Raw genomic sequence first — 13,395 nt, 5'->3', positions numbered from 1 at the left:
CAACACGGTGGTTGAAAAATCATCACTAGCATCTTTTTTATACTCTGTCAAGCCTTTGCCGGGCATGAAATTTTTTAAGTGTAATATATTTACAGCAAAGGTTTCTAGAATTTTACTCTGGCTGTATGTTAGTTTTGGATATTTTCCATTATTTGCAAGTGTTCTCAGCTAAAAAGATAAAATAATTAAATTATTATCTGGATTGTAAAGCTTAGATGGAAATCCCCATATCAAGGAGACTTTATTTGCAGCAGGATATGGATTTCCCACTAAAATATCTTTTCAGTTCCTTTCTCTCACAAAGTTTAATTACATGGAAAGATCTCCTGAAATGTAGTCCCACTGATATTACTGAGCTTGATGATGCATACTTGCAAAGGAAGAAAAAAGAAACAGATTATTAGCATGTAGTACTCGGCCTTTTGTCATCAATGAAAGCACAGAAGTCTCTGTATAAAGCAGAGAAGTTTATGACATGCACGTAACATGCCTGAGGAGAAAGAAATATGGGAAAAGGAAAGGTGACAAAATATTTTTGCCAAGACGTTAGTGTTGAAGCACAAGCTGGAAATTTCAGCAAATGGATGTAGTAGACCTTTATAGGATAATCACTTAATCCTATTGCCAGACAAGAAGAGCAGCATATTTGACTGTGCTCGAGAGATGAACTTAGAAGAAAATGTAAGCAGAGGCATCTTGGAAGGCAAAACACTGACAGAGAAGCCTTGGAATATTTCCAATAAATATTTTCTCTCAGCTCTGTCCATACAACAATATAACTGTTATGGACTGTTCTTCCTAGGCAACAAGGGCAATATTTCATTTTATTGGGAAGTGAGTATTAAAAATGTAAGAATAGTTGTACTGGGTCATTCTAATCATCCTTCTAGCTGAGTGTTCTGTTTCTAACAATGTTCAGCAATAGTTCCTTAGTAAAGTAACAAGGTAAATGCACAAAGATCACTTTCCTCGACAAGTCTTTCAACTTCCAGAAAGTCAATAGAAGCAGAGTTAGAGCTAGATGACTACGGTTCATCTCAGAGCTTGAATGAATTCCCTTTGACTGTGTTCTCTGGAAGCAAATGTCTGAGCATTTCTATCACTAGCATACGTATTTAGAAGGTGCATTTTAAACCTTGCACTTGGCCATAATTACACCGCTCTGTATTTTCACTGGCTTCGATTATCTATGTATCCAATCAGGTAATAAAAGCAATACCACCCTTTTTTTTTTTTTTTTTTTTTTTTTGACCAGTCACAAACATTATAAGCAATATACCCTTTGGATAATTAAATCCAATCTTTTAAGAATGTAAATGAATATTAGTAGAATTAATTTGCATAATGAATACACTTAAGAAAGTTTTGATCACTAGCATGTAGCAAAAAAAAAAGGGCTAAATTCATTGAATAAATTATTCATTGCTTTTTTTGTTGTTGTTGCTAATTATTCAGTCAGCTCTGAATGTAACAAATAACAAGTCTCATGTTCAGCAGCTTTATTTGTGTTTCAAAACCAATGAAACTCTCCACTTCTTTGCAGAGTTACCCCAAGCATTTATTGTTAGACTGTTGATTTCTGCTCTGGTAATTATTTCTTTTATGAATAAATTTTCCTTGGTTGACAACAGTTCATCTGTTTTATTTAAACCTGTTCTCAGTACTTATAGGTGAGTTTTTCAGCCCTGTTTCTGTCTGGGCAACAATCTACAAAAAGTCCATTTGGCTCTTTCTGGTAAGCCCAACTACAAGTAAGCGATAGAATAAGTTTTGCCTTTTGAATTTTTCTGCATGTTTTGTTTTGTATATTTCTGACATCTTCTGTACTCTTTTTTTACATTTAATACAAAACATTATAGTTAGGAAGAAAACAAAAGAAAAATTCTTTAACCTTTTTATGGACTCTAAATTTCAAATTAAATCCACTACTTATTATGCCTTAGAAGCACTTTCCTTTATTGCTGAGTTTCCTCAAGTGTTTTCCTAATTCCAATATCTGATTTTGTGATTATTGCACTAAAATGGGTGGCTAAACCAAAGGTGGGTAGAAAAAACGTTTCCAGAAATACATCTATGTGATATTTGCTGCTATGGTACATATCAGGATCCTTTAACTTATTTTTGGTTTAGCTCTAAGAATATATAATTTCATTTATCGTTCCTGTCTTTTGTGATATTCTGCTTATTAATTACAATATGAAAATTTCTAGAAGGTCAGGGTTCGTTTGTCGTAGGGCACATCCACATATAATGATAGAGTAGCATCTATCTACAGAACTCAACAATTTAATTCATGCTAGAATGTATGCTGTAAATTATGCAGTCCTTCTGTAACTCCTCCATTGACAGCTGCAAAGACTAGGTCAAGTTTTGGATGATCACTAATAAACAGTAGCTTGAGTTCTTACCCAGACACCTGAGAAAACCTTAAACTGAACCATGTGTTTACTGAGCTTTATATCTCCACTCCCAAATATTTAATCAAGTGGCTTAACAAAACATTAATTTATTGGAGAGGGAAAGTAAATGGACCACACGAATAAATCGAGATAATATAGAATGGCCAATCATTCTTTTTTAAAGTGTAAACACTTGAATATTCCCCCTCTAACTTCTTGGTGAGACAACTACTTGTCCGTTTCTCATTAGTGACATCCTCTCTGGTGTTTGTAGCAGTAAACCTCAGGGATCTGTCATCCCTCTTGCTGAGTACCAAGGCTTCACAAGCCAAGGCTGACACTTAAATGTGTAATGTTCACCATCCGCTGTAGATAACCTTTCCTCCCTACTAGCTGCTCCTGCTCTTTAGCAATTTGCTTGCTAGCAAACTTAGAGGTAACATACAGGACCATAGGCAATGCTTGGGGCCAAAAAAGCTTTTTAACTCTGTCTTCTGCCCTTGTACTTGATCTATTGCCTGTAATTGAATGAGCATTCACCACAGGAAGAAAGCTGATTTACCCAAACTTTTTTAAAAGTTTTGCAAATGTTATAATTCTCTCTTCTTAATCATTCTCTGTTCAACCCAAGACACAATAAAATATAAATGCATATTCAGTGCAACAATCCAATTTGCTTTATCTGTGCCACATAGCTCTCTTCCTTCAGAACATCAAGCCCATTAGAAGTGGCAGGACTGAATTTCCTACGTAAATTCAATTTAGCAAAATAGATACTCAAAGAGGTCTCAGGAATCCATTGTGAGTGCACTAATCATTGGTACTATTGCCTGAGCAGAGAGAGGGAGTAGTATAGAGGTTCTTGAGGTTTTGTATTCTTATCTTTCATTTAGGCTTTTATTGTCCCTGGGGACCCAATATTTTGAGCCCTTTTCCTGTACTATTTACAGCTCTTCCCAGCCTTTGCTTTCCTGGTGGGTCCATTTTCATTATAAAGATAAGTAAGACAACATATATGCTAATGTCTGTCTTACAAACTAAAACTATTTAAAAAAAATTATACTGGCAGCCTAGTGATTTGAGCGGATCATTTGGAGTTTGTAGAGTCAAAATACGAGTCATAAGGATTTTGCAAAATCAACTCTAGGTATCAGATTCATACTGAATTTGGAAAGTAGCTGCAGTTTGTGGATTAAATTTGGAAAGTCTGTATTGCTTTATTTAAGTGAAAACACACCTTGAAAACTAATTCTTCACCACGAGCTACAGATCCATTTCAGAAACAGCACCACCTGTTCACAAGGAACAAAAAGCCACAGTTTCAAAATACTAGCAATGTTAAAAATCTTTAAAAAGTGTTCTAATTATCAAACACCTTCTTCTTGAGCCTCTGTCCCCCTGAAGTGCCTTTTCTGTTTCACATCAAAACTCACAGAAAAATCCTACCTTATTTAAAATTTGCATTTTGATTGTCAGGAAGCTTGGTTTTGATTTGGTAAGAGTAGGTAGGCTCTTTTGGGTCAGTGAGGGTAGAAGAGTGTCGCTGAAGGGCTTGTCTCAACGCTCGTTATGGAAGAGACTAATGTGCTTCCATGGTTACTAGACATACTCCTATCATACAGATTACTTTAAACATATGGTCATACATGCTGACTCTGATTTAACTTTCTCTCATTCAGCAGCAATAAAATTCAGGAAACAGCAACATGCTCAAACATCCCCAAGGCCTGCAAATTGAACAGTAATTTCAGACTGTACTGCATATGAGAAAGGAATCTGAGCAGTAGGTAAGGCAAATTTGTCTGTCTTCTGTAGCTCCCCTCGATGGGAATAATGGAAACACAGGTCAGTGCCTGTTTCCTCACTTCTAGGCTCTGTTCCATAAATATGCATCCCAAAGGTGAAGTAACCACTTAGGAATTTGAAAGCCAATAAAATGTTAAACTGAAGAAGGGCAATGCACGGGTCCCTGAAAGACAAGTTGATTACCGACATTAGGTCTCCTTTCCTCAGAAAAATGGAAGCAGACTACATCTCTGCCAAGCATTGAATCTTATCATTTCTGAAGAGAAGTCAAATGCCATTTCTCTTTACTTGTCAAAAGGAAGAAATTATCCTCCCTAGCTACTCATTATTATCCACCATCTGTGTGATAGCTTCTCATAATTACTTACATACGGCGTCTTTGATAAGCCTTATTCCTGATAAACAGAAAATAAAATTAACTCTCATACTAGATCAGTCACAGAGAAGACTTGGAATAAATATAGTAGAGCTTTAATTTTTCTCTTTCAGAAACCTGACAAGACAGCTGCTGAAACACACACTTAGAAATCTTTGTTTAGAAAGAAATTCTACATGAAGCTACAGCCTTTGAAGACTAAATGTGCTGCATGGTCAATTGGAAGGAAACATTCAGTTGTCTGCTTTAGGAAATGAATCAACAACTAAATGAACATAAGATAATGCAGTTATATGACAGTCAGGGTTTGGGGTTTTTTTTTGTTTGTTTTGTTTTGTCACTGAATTTTAAAATCAACACCTGGGTTAGGCATTAGTAATGCATTCAGAGAGTTTATAAAAGAATAAAGGTTTGTGAGTTTCTGGGTTTTGTTTTGTTTTGTTTTGTTTTCCTCCATTAATTCTACACATCTGTTCCACCACACTTTAGCCTTTAGAAGGTTAAGCCTTATGATGACAGGTCAGTTATTACCATATTAATGGTTTATTGATGTTATACTCATGAGTGGAAAAAAAGTAAGTGGTAACCCATCCTTTCCGGAATGGAATAGATTTGAATAAAGGTGTATGTTCTTTAAGACTTACCAGAAATGGTTTCATAGCTCCACTGATTGGTTCCTTGTATAAATGTTACACCTATGCCACAGAAGAGAGGAAGCAAATCTTGTTCCCCTGCAAAAAAAAGGAAGTTATTATGGTATTTCATATATGTTATAGACATTCAATGTTTTACTGAAGATTAACCAATTAAGCTAATAACTGTTACACTGTTTATTTAGTCTTCAGTTCTGGACCTGAAGTTTTAAACACAGTCCCTTCATCATTCATTTTAAACACATCTTTATAAAACTGACATCTAGTTTTTCATCGATGCCTGTTATTGTTCCACCAAAACTTTCCTATTGACTTTAAGTATTAGGAATCTGGCTCTACAACCTAAGTGATTTGAATTAAAAGTGATTAAAACCAGACATTGAATTAAACCTGCAAATAATCAGACATGAAGTAAAATTGCAAGTGAACAGTTATAGCCATACAGATTCTTTCTAAAGAGCAAACTTTTATCTCACTAATAACATCAGACTGAAAATAAACCTGAAGTAAAATATAGACGAATCCTAAAATCTAACAACTTTTTAACTACTTGTTCTGTTACTTAAGACTATCAATTCCTTTGAGCCTTAGAGAAAAAATTAGTACCTAAAGAAAGGAGCTGAAAAATAAAGCCTTTCTGTGAATTACAATCTTAATTAAAAAATGTGATTGTATTTTTTGTTGATATCCATTTATTCTTACTCTCTAGGAAAGCATAATGAACAAATTCATTTACACACACATTCAAAAACCATTAAATTTTAGCAAATATTAGAGAACACTTATATAAAGTGAATGTGAAACCAGCAAGTATGAATAGTTACACTGGAATCTAAGAGTTACATTAATTACACAAAGAATTGAAAAGCATACTGTGTTCCTTATTAATTCAATATAGCTTTATTCAGGATAGAGAAATGATTCAAACAATCTAGAGACCTTCCTTCATCCCATGATGTCATACAAATACGTGAATATGATCTACAAATGAATGTTTGTAATGTAGTATATTTTTGTTGGCTATGTTTTATTTCTGCCTTGTAGACAAGCAAAAATAATATAAGACCAAGTTGCAGAAGATCAGTACGCAGAGATTTCAATGGTATTCAGGGAAAATATTTTGTTTTATTATTTATTTGTTTCATTGTTATTTATTTGTCTTAAATATTTTGTTTTCTAAGAAATAATTTTCCTGGCATAGAAAAACTTGGGGAAAAAGTAAGCAGGAATTCTTAACATAATCTTTGAGTCATAAGACTATAAAAGTTTACATATATACATAAAGAGTCAATATTATTTTATTTTACTTTATTTATTTATTTATTACTGGTTTACCAGGGTTACAGCTCTGCAGGTTAAGAGTAAATACAGCTACTTAGGAGATTTGGGTGCTGATTTGTTTCAGTCATTATATAATATAAGAACTTGTTTTGTTTTGACTTCTGTGTGCCTCATCCCTAAAAAGGCTTAAGGAAAAAAAGATAAAAGCACAGGAGAGCTAAAATAAAGCCTGCTTATTACCTAAAATATGTCCTTATTATGTCTACTATGACATTTTACAGTAAGAATTCAATGTACAACTTTGAAACACCAAACTATGAAAAGCCCCAAGTAGAGCTCTACAAATATTTACATGAAAGATTTAAAATTTTCAAAAGAAGTCACAGCAGTCTACCAAAGAAATTATATGAATAGGAAATCCTGATGATCTTATAAAAGTTTATTTTGCCCGTTTTTCAATGTTCAGTATTAAAAAAAATCAAAACCAAAAAAAAAGCATAGAGATGAGTTGTGTTCTGAGGAAATATCTGAGAACGGGATAGTTTGGAGTAGATACAAGTAAGCAGAGAGAGAAGAACAAGGTATATAAGGAGCAATTCCCTTGCTACCCCCTTTTAACTACTTATCTGAGCAGATAGTGCTTGGTAAGCCTTGAAAATAAAGCTAAACAGCGTACTTGAAACAAGATATACAAAAATAAAGAAGAAAAAGAGTATTCATGTATATTTTTTGGGGAAAAAAATAAAATAATTAATTTCATATACTGTTTTTCAGTGGAGATTTCCTTGTTGTGCCATGCTCACCCCATGGAGGTTCAGAACTGGAATCTGTGCAGCATGAAGACTCCCATTAATGTTGTCCAAGCATAGCACTTCCACATGCTTCCTTAGCTATAATCTTAATTTTGCCCTGGAATACCAATTTTGATGTTAATAAAATGATTTTTTTTTTTAATGAACATCCAGGCTTTCATATACAAATCCTGAAATATATTTCCTTTTTTTCCTTTTTTTTCACTTTAACTTTCTTAAACAAGTGAATATGCTCTTTTCTTACTTGTTGGTAACACTAACAGCTGTTACCCCAAACAGAAACAAGTCCAGATTTCATATTACCTTTACCATGAAAATGTGTAATAATTGGTCATGTATTCACTAACTTTTTTTTTCTCTGTTTTAGGTTCGTTTCTTTTTAATCTGCTCTATCTTTTCTTATATTTAATGTCCAGAAAAATCAAATTACTATCTGAACTTAGAGTCAAATTCTTTAAGGACTGGTCTGCTTCTACATTCAGGGTCTTAAATGTGAACATTTATTAACTAGAGCCAAATTTTGATATCCTGTGACTGTCAAGTTATTCTACAGATAGTTCCCTGGAAACAAATGAGGTTACTTCTAATGGAAAGCACTACTTAGTAGGATACAAGGTATCAAAATCTTGTTCATAACAAATTCTTTATATGTATAAACATTTTATATTTTACTAATATTTTCTGGTCGTTATCTTCTGTCATCTATTCATTTAGATTTAGGTTGCTTACCCAGAAATTGCACTGCTTATGGTAGAGAGTCTAGGCACAATGGGTCTGAGTTTTTAGAGATTTGCTGCACTAATTGTATATTTTTAATATAGAATTTTAAGCACATACAAAGAATTTGATTTTGGGGTCTGTGACATAAAATACAATGAAATTATTAAATAAAAGAAATCACTCAGTGTTACAGATTTGCATTGTTAAAAGAATCTGTATTTAAAGAATTCAATAAAAGAAATTATGTAGTGATACTGCCACAATTCAAAATTAAATGCACACTGAAGTCGCATTTACTTTGACTGGAATGACAAACTAACAGGAAATAACAAACTATGGAGTTACTTATGAAGGCAAATTCCTTTTTAAGAAATCTCTCTTAAACTGAAATAAACATGCGTATACACAAATCTGTAGCAGTTTAAAAAAATCAGTCAAAATCAACTTCAAGTTACACAAATACAAGTTATTACATAGAGAAAACTTGATTTTAACTAATATAGGGCTAAACTCAGTTCAGCAAGACAGGCAATACCATCCTTGGCATTGCCTGTCAATGAATATTAGTATATACTTACTAGCATACAGAAGTGCTTGTCCATCACTTTGCTATTTTAGAAGAACGTTTTTCTTGAACAGGCAACAGCATATATCTTAAAGCTGGGAACTTTAAACTATCCATCTAGCAGCAGAGTCTCTGAAAGATAATTAAAGGAAAAATGTTTCTAATAATGTAGATTGAATTTCACAGATAATTTTAGCTGAGGAGCCAAAAAAAAAAAAAAGAAAGAAAGAAAAGGAAAGATTGGATTCAAGATGCTGCTGGTAACTATTTTTGTCCTGTGTTTTGAGCTTTAAATGTATTTTGAGTCCCAACTGAATCCAAAGTGTTTAAACCTCACCTCCCCCCCACCATGAAGGTGCTTTTACATGTGTTTACAGAGAGATATGTTCCCTATTTCTCCCATGATTTTCTTCTTTCTGCTTTGTATGGGATACTTCACTATATTCACTGAGAGCAGATCTGACCTGTCTAAGCACTCAGCAGCAGCTTAAAAGTCATTCATTTGCTCTTGGTTTGGCTCAGTGACCATGTAATTATTTTTTTCAAAGTGGAACAGAATTAATAGGAAAGAATAGGAAACAGCCCATAATAGCCAACTGCCTCATGAGTCAAAAAAAAGATTAATTTTTTAACTTGAGTTGAAATGGTATAACATATGGCTTAAGTACTCATGGTAGATTTTTAAGGAAGAGGTTTCTTGTTTGATTTTGTATAAAAAATAAATAGGGAGGGAGGGAGCAAATGATAGGGGAAGAGAAAGAGAAAATTTAGGAAAAAGAATAACTGGCTTCATTGTCTTTTGCAAGTGCACATCCCACAGGGAATGAAAAGCTACAGTCTTCCACAACCTGTTTCAAACAATCAGGTCAATAATCAGGATGGAGAGATGGCTTCCTCATAACATCCAAAAACATGAAAGTTAGGGAACGCTCTCAGAATATAGTTCAAAAACCGCTTTGTTTAGGCGCTGATGCAAACTCACTCACAACTGGGATGAGTGAATAATGTCACCGAGTAAAATTAGTCTAAATCACCTTGAAACTAACCCTTTGCATCATTTGCTTTTGTCACAGATGCCACACACAAAATATTTTCAACAATGGAATTAAAAATAACCATAATTTCAGCTTGATGAGAATCAAAAATATTTGATTCGTTGTTGACTCTTTTGTTCAGTAGCGATAATGAATAATTAGATATGCATGCAGCTCTACGACAAGACTAAGGTCAATATAACTTGTCAGAGTAGCTTAGAGCGGCTGTAAGGAGCTTGGGAGTTCAAAGCTTCAGTACTGAGCGTGTCAGGCATAGCTTATTTATGCCCCTGTGACTAACTTCTTATTTGCAATACAACTTTAACACTGCGTTATGGCCAGAAACACTTAGATCCATTTTTTTGTGTTTTTTCTTTTTTTATTAACTAACTGTTTTGGAAACATAAACATAAGTTAGTTTTCTACCCAATTCATCACAAGCTGCAAGGTGGATATATCAAGAAAAATAATCCAGTGCCTATAGGACTTGTTTTTCAAATGTAGATGTCAATCTGGCTTGAGCAAATGCAGCAGAGGGGCACTGAGATGGCTGGTGCTGGAGCACTTCCCCTGTGAAGGAGAGGCTGGGGGAGCAGGGCTTGCTCAGTCTGGGGCAGAGATGGCTTCATAACCACCTCACAGCAGCCCTTCAGGGCCTGCGGGGAGGGGACTGAGAAGATGGAGCCAGGCGCTTCACAGAGGTGCATGGTGGGAAGACAAGGGACAATGACAAGTGAAATAAGACAGGTTCAGGCTGGAGGAACTTTTCTCACAAGGAGGACAGTCATTGGAGACGTCATGCAGGCTCCATCCTTGGGGATTTTCAAGATCTGTCTGGACAAAGCCCTGCAGACCTGCTGCTGCGTGCAGGAGATATCAAGACTTCTAGAGTTCCCTTCCAAAGTGAATTATCCTAAGAAAAAGAAGGCACTATCCTAGAATTTATAGACAGGCTTTAGGTTGAATGGCCTTCTTGCCTTCGGCAGTAAAGAGGAACCCTGATTCAAACGATGATTGAATCTCTTAAATTCTAAGATTCTACATATCTTAACCAGTGATTCTTTAAGGCAAATCGTACAAGGCAAATCGTACAGGCCATCCTTACAGGTCCTGCTCCAGGACCTGAAACCTGCACCTGCCATAGGAATAAGTATTAATGGTCTAAGATATTCTCTCTCTCCTTTATTTTCTCTTTGGTTCCATGAATTCCTCATCTTGTCTTGGAGCTAAGCTATGCAAAATTGTTGTTTTTTACAGAAGGCTCTAATGTTTTAATATTTTTATAACTGTAGGCAAGGTATTCAAAGACACTTCCTGGTAGGAAGTTTTACCTATATCATTGTAAAACCCCAGTGCACTGTGTGTATTTCTCCTGATTATTGTCCAGTGAAAGTTTATAAAGGAAAATATATTGCCTAAGGGCCACTTTAAGGAAAGTTTTTAACCAAACTTTGTAAGTTGGTTCTGTATCTCTTTTATTGCTTTCTTGCTAACAGATGTCACCATCTTCAAAGGTTAGAATTAGCATAACTATGTGCAACATAACAAAACCAGGATGTAAGTAGATATACTTCTTATTGACAAAGAAATTATTGTATCATAAGTTAAGTCTATATGAATACAAAGACATTTATTGAGATATGGAAACCTTATAATATATGCCTACATAGCTGACTTTCAAGCTGCTGCTTACCTTCAGAACATTTTTTCAGTAGTTACCTAGTTTTTAAATTGAATTAGGTCCAGTTAAGATTAGTCAGGCCACCTAAAATAGACCAGACAACTTGCTTTTGTAAGGAATATTTTGTAAGGCTTTTGACCCAGTAAAAGCCTTTTCATGAAAGACAAAAGTCTGAGCTACTATTTTTTAATACAATGTCCTAAAGAAAAAGGCCTCCATTATAATAATGTTCATCTTTTTTGTTTGTGATGGTTAAAGTACAAAACAATGGAATGCAGCAAGAGTTGCTAAATGTCTGAAGCAAAAATCTGCACAGTAATATTGTTGCAAAATTTAAATTGGCTGTAAGTTTCGCTTAGGGGCAGGGAGTTTAAGGAACATCTGGAGATTCTGAAATAACCTGCATTCATTTACGTTATTTAAGTTGTAAAATCATATTCAATCTTGACCCACTCAGGAAATCTAACATAAACGTCCTGCTGATTTTGACAGTCATACAGCAAAAACACCCTCTAATGAGCATTTAATAGTCACCAAAAGTTCTGCATTAAGTACAAAGCCCTTTTGATTACTTATTCCACTAATTTAAAGTAAATGCTTTTACAGATGGCATCTGTTAGGACGCAGAGCGTGTGCTGCATTTATATGTAGTCATTGAAAATAAATTCCAGCTTTGGTATAAAGATCGTACAAAAAAGATCAAACACGAAACACTGAGTAAACATTTACCAGTGATATTTTAAAGCTCTTCATAAAAGCTTATCCAATACCAGAATACAATACTTGGAGTATAAGAAGTAATTTAGAAATACTTTGGCAAATTAGCACCTAAAGAAAAATGATTGAGACAAAGAAATTGAGCTCTCCCATTTTGCTTATCATCTTCCCTGGGGTGCAACAATATTGTATTTCACTACTGCCTTCAAACTGTATTATTTTATGAATAAAGGAAAAAACAATATGCAACACTTAGTTACTAGAGATTAATGGGAGAAAAATAATGGCACACATTTATGCGAGAGAAAAAAGAAAAAAAAGCTAAAGCAGTTAACTACTTCTTTGAAGATGTAAATGGGGAAAGGGTCATTTATTTTTGTGCAATCAACAAAAAATTTAATCAAAAAAGTCATGCTACCACATGCATTTAAACCTGTGCAAATTAACAGTGATTTTTTTCAGTCTACAAACATGTCCCAAATGACCATATGTGTAATAGTTTGTTATGCTTGTACAAAACACCTCCTGCATATATTTAGAATACTGAAATATTGAGGGGCTATTGATAAACAACATAATAACATTTTTAAAGAAATTGTCAGCTAATTTAAATGCAAAGTATGTAGCTATCTTTATGGTTATTGCTCTTCCAGTAGATGCCATTAAAAACTTTATGATTACTCCTTACAAGCTATTAGCATTACCACAGTATGTATGCTGTCACAAAGAACATACATAGAGAACATTAATTAAAGAGTAACATTATAAAAAATTTCAGGAAAAAACTTTGTAATATAAATATCAAGTTCCTCCAAGCAACAGGAAAAAAAAAAAAAGAGAGAGAGAGATGTTCTGATTCAATCATTAGCTTGAGGCAAGCACCTAAAATCTAAGAACCATCATCACAAACAAGAAATTTTAAAGTTTTGCCTTACCTTATGTTCTGACCCCAAGAGCTGTGATTCTTGATCCTTTCTTAACTCTGAGGCAAGTGTACCTACATGTTACTCTCCACACATTTTTTCACCTGGTCATCAAGATTGGTGATCACCCCAGCTTTCCCCCCTAGCATGCACCATGCGTGCTACCATGCAGTTTTGCTAATATATTGTTATAAAATTTATAAACTGTGGGATATGGGAGGAGGTATTACTAGCTGAGGGAGGCAAGAGAGAGAAAGAAGAATGTTCTCTTTTGTTTCTCATAAAGGTGTTGTGCTGGCAGTGAAAGAACCGATGAATACCTGAAAATTCCCTTATAAAGAAAATTTAACAGACAGCAACAGCCTATATTTCATTCACTTTCTAACAGCTACGCCCATAATAAGTTCTTGAAAAAGCTACACCTCCTG

General features: G+C 34.4%; 1 long non-coding RNA gene across 1 annotated transcript; it reads right to left on the bottom strand.

Moving 5' to 3' along the window:
- Window positions 1-5,241: 5,241 nt before the first annotated feature.
- Window positions 5,242-8,737, bottom strand: LOC112996235 (uncharacterized). The gene is made up of 3 exons (XR_003262380.2): window positions 8,626-8,737; window positions 7,319-7,424; window positions 5,242-5,312 (listed from the first exon to the last, which is right to left on the bottom strand). It is a non-coding gene; the product is annotated as an uncharacterized LOC112996235 (long non-coding RNA).
- Window positions 8,738-13,395: the final 4,658 nt, after the last annotated feature.

Source organism: Dromaius novaehollandiae, chromosome 1 (genome assembly GCF_036370855.1).
Source record: "Dromaius novaehollandiae isolate bDroNov1 chromosome 1, bDroNov1.hap1, whole genome shotgun sequence".
Taxonomy (NCBI): domain Eukaryota; kingdom Metazoa; phylum Chordata; class Aves; order Casuariiformes; family Dromaiidae; genus Dromaius; species Dromaius novaehollandiae.
The sequence above is the reverse complement of the archived record's forward strand: the minus strand, read 5'-3'. Positions and strand labels throughout refer to the sequence as shown.